A 4,171-nucleotide genomic window follows, 5' to 3' on the forward strand; every position below is an offset into this window, starting at 1 on the left:
ATGCTTAATTTTTCCTTGCCTTTTCTGAAGCACAAACAGTATAGTAATACCTAGGTAATATTTTAATCCCACTAGTGCATGTAGTCAAAGAAAAGGGACAGCACTTTACTTATTTCTTCTTATTTTTCCTCTTTTTGTCTTTTGAAATTGTGGATGAGGAACTGAAGATTTTTTTCAGTGGGACTGGATTAATTCCACTTTAATTCAGATGGCTAATTGCAACAACTATTTAGGAACTTACCTGAGGTCCCTTCCCTAGTGAACGGGGACTGCGGACTGACGACACTCATTTGTTGCATCTATGTGTTCACAGTGCTCACTGGCTTGGACCTTTCTAAGGTTAGACTTAGATGTTGAATCTGCGTCTGGGACTCTTAATAAACTCTGATCTGGACTTCCTTTATTCCTGGAGAGAAACAGCAAGTGATTCATCAAATCTAAAGCCCAAACCTAAAACAATAAACTGTGCTCTGAAACTGCCTGTTTCACTTCACTGGTGAAAACGGTTAACACATATATAGATGTTTACAATGTAGCCAGATAGAGTAAAATCTGAACCCGACAGCATAATTTCCGTGCAGTCCTTCTAAACATCAACAGCAGTACAATAATGGTAAATTATTACTATTGCTATTCAAATGTAAGAATACACTTAAGGTGTGAGGTTTTCACACAGTATTGCCATCCCCTTTTTTGGCTAAAAAGTACAAAGCTAATGTGATTGGTAAAATATGGCTTACGGGTATTATAAATCTAAAAAAAAAAAAAAACCAAAAAAATCCCCAGTGTTATTTTGATATCGGCTTTTACTGCTGCAGGAAGAAAGAGCAAGCAAGATTGACATGGAGAGGATGTGAAACTGATCTTTAGTTTTTCCCTAACCAAACTTAACCTGAATTTTTTATTGCTGATACTGTAGCAGACTATACCAGGCTTCAAAGTACTAGCCCAGTGTTGGCTATTTCCATTTTCAGGATGGAAATAAAAAAGGATATTTTCAGGGGAAGTTTAGAAGTAAAGAGCAGAAGCAAACATGCAGAGAAAAGCGGAGGTCAGCTCTCTCCCACCAGAGAATCTTAGCAGCCAGAGCGGCTCTGCGGAGGGCGAAGGCAGCAGAGCCTTGCAGGAGGCAGCAGGACTCTCCACCGCCTGTGGCTCAGCAGCTCAGGTTGGTTCTCTCCTCTATCCAAGCGAAGCAAGTGAAGGCAAGAAAAGAAAGTTTCTTTTCATTGCAAAGGAAGCAAAAGGAATAGGAGTTCCTGCTGAGTGCTAGAAACAGGAGTAACAGAGGTTAGGGGACCCAGTGTTAAAGTAAAGACCTTATGTTAAATTTTAGACATGCGGAAATTTGTTTATGAGATCCTTTCTGATGCAGTCAGCATAATGTCTGGGTAGTGTCTCCCAACCGGGGGTGCAGCCTATATGTGTAAATAGCATGGAAAGAGAGCCTGCATGATGGAGCTACAGCAACACTGACGTGATTAATTTAGGAATCACTTGTATAAATTTTCATAACTTATGACTCATATTTCAGCCCTCTCAACCAGGTCATATCTGCTAGAATTGCTACAGTTTCTTTATCTGACAGAAAAACCCCTACTCATTATCAGAGAATTCAAGAGATGGAAGTTTTAACACTATTCAAAATCCCTATTAATGTTTTTAAACAACTGAGCTTATCTGTCAGATTTTGTTTTCTTGGTAAGACATTTTTGTTATCTCTGGTAACTCCCTTGCAACTTATTGTTTCCAGCAATGTTGTGGCACTCCACAGACTATTATTCTGGGGAAAAACAAAACCAAAAAAACAGACAACGTAAACACGCCAAAAGAAAATTATACATTAAGGGAAACTATGACTTCTTTCTTCTCAATATTTAAAAGCATCAATTCAGTACTGGAAAGGAAAAGCCAGTTCTATTCTGAGGAAACAAAGTGACCTTTTCAGTTCATAAATGACAGACTTATCCTTGCTGTTAGTTTCTTTTTTCAAATTGTCAGAAAATAACTATAAAATATAGTATGAATGTAATAATTTAATCTTTAACTATCTGGAGTAGCTAAAACTAGATCATGTCCACATTAACAACAAATTATACTAATGATGACATCTGATCAGTAAGATCAGTGTGTTGGAAAATGTCTGGGCAATGAAGGCAACAATATGTTACAGAAGATACCTGAACGATTTTACTACCTGGATGTCTAGAAATGTATGAACTGCTGCCATGAAGAGCGCAGTATCACTCCCATAGGAAATTTCTGCTTTATTTTGGGAGCTCCCTTGTTGTTGGATACAGTGTAGGAAACTAAAGTTCATTTTATATTAGCCAAACACGCAGTGATTTTTGAACAATATGGTGTGGAATGAAATAGGGTACATACCAGGATATATTAGGTAAGTTATCTTCATCCCGTTGATATGTAGAAACGCAGAGCTGTTTACTAAATTTCATCTGTTCCTCAGTCGGACCTTAGTTGTATTTAATCGTGTTCAAGAACCAGGGATGTAAATTTGGGACTGGTGCTGGAAATGCTATTAGAGTGACTTGAAAAATGAAGAGCCTGTTTTCACAAGAAAAGATTGAAAAAATTTAGCTTGTTCAGCCTAGAACAACATAAGCTGCAAAATAAATCAGGGATTAACAGTAGGGAAGAGAAGAACTGTACAAGTTTGCAAGAATAAGTGATTATACATCAATTGGTCGTGCATAACTTTAGTATGCAAAGCAGAAGTGACACTCTGAAAAAGCCATGTGAATAGTAGAAAAAAGAACCTCAGAGATTTTAAGATTGTGTTTGATCACGTCGTGAAAGAGATCATTGTATGCCCAAGCTCCCTAGCACAGGACACAGCTCCTTTCTGAGAATACTGATCTGGCTCTCCGTGCTTAACTTACTCGCATTTACGACCTTTCATTTATAAAATTGCTTACATCTTTAATCACATCTTAAAATTGTTATCTTATTGTCATGTGTATCTTAAAAGCGTTTGGATCTTGAAAACATGAAAGAGTCTTTATTCATTCCTTTTGCCCAGCACCAGGGATTGGAATGGCTCCTGGGGCCAGCAGACATAAAGGGAACCCTCTGTCCTTAAAAGCAGTTATACACTCTGCAGGCCTGAGGGGGAGCATGAGGGGTTACCCCACCAATGTGATCAGAAAATGCAATGTAAGCGGATTGCTTCTCGAACACCAAAGGTGGGGTTTACGATCTGTCTAACCTGGTACAGGAAAAAGTTATCTATAGGTGTCCTCTTCCCTCCTCCTTGGGATGGCAAAGGAGGTTGAGGGGCTTTGCTACAGGCATTATAGTGTTCACTTTTAAAACTCAGAAGGAACTTCTTTCTTAATAGCAGGCTGGTCTTAGAAGGCCTTCTGTGTTCTGACATCTGTCTCAGCAATTTAACGATCATTTGTGAAATTTAAGCTGTTGTAACCAGGCACACACCCAATACAGGTAACTCAGTAGAAGACCTCATTATCCAGAATTGCTAATTACAGAGATCAGCAACTTATTTTACTCTCTTACCTTACTTAAATAAGAGTCTAATGAGGCTGAAGCTCATGATGCCCAGTAAAATGAGAAGGCATTCCCAATTCTTCAGCTGTTTATCTCATATGAAGGTCACACCTACAACTATAAGGGGATGAGAAGTGTTTTATGGAGGTTGAGGTTAAGAGCAATTTGTCCTGGAACAAGATGACCTGGGTTGAGTGAATAATCTTTAGACAGTTGAGATGCACTGATAAAGAGACAGCCTAGTTAGACCCTAATGTTAGTGCCAAATTAATCTACAGACAAGAAATCTTTTGGGGAATAAAATAATGATTTTAACAAAATAACAATCTGGCTGTGGTAGGGAAGAGTAAAATATATTTTCTGCTGGAATCAAAAAGATTGGTTTGCAAAAGAAAACTCTTGTACTAAATAAAGGCAAGCTTCCTCATTTTTAGTTCATCCATCTTTGTTATTCTAAATGCTAAAGTTTCATTAATTTCTAAACTTCCTTTTACTTCGTTTGTGAAAGATGGTATAAAATTGATTTATCAAGTTTTCTATACTTCAGGCCAAAATAAGTTTGACCAGTTTAAGAATTTTTCTTTCCCTTTTTTAGATTCCCGCCCCCCCCCAAGAATATTTGCACTAGTGAGATCTCGATTCTAAC

At 37.9% G+C, this 4,171-nt stretch overlaps 1 long non-coding RNA gene across 1 annotated transcript; it reads right to left on the minus strand.

Moving 5' to 3' along the window:
* Positions 1-285: 285 nt before the first annotated feature.
* On the minus strand, positions 286-3,644 carry LOC148051419 (uncharacterized). The gene is made up of 3 exons (XR_015699907.1): positions 3,535-3,644; positions 2,386-2,565; positions 286-406 (listed from the first exon to the last, which is right to left on the minus strand). It is a non-coding gene; the product is annotated as an uncharacterized LOC148051419 (long non-coding RNA).
* Between the last annotated feature and the right edge of the window lie 527 nt (positions 3,645-4,171).

This window comes from Nipponia nippon, unplaced genomic scaffold, assembly GCF_047370975.1.
Source record: "Nipponia nippon isolate SJK-2023a ecotype South Korea unplaced genomic scaffold, ASM4737097v1 scaffold_6, whole genome shotgun sequence".
Lineage (NCBI taxonomy): Eukaryota > Metazoa > Chordata > Aves > Pelecaniformes > Threskiornithidae > Nipponia > Nipponia nippon.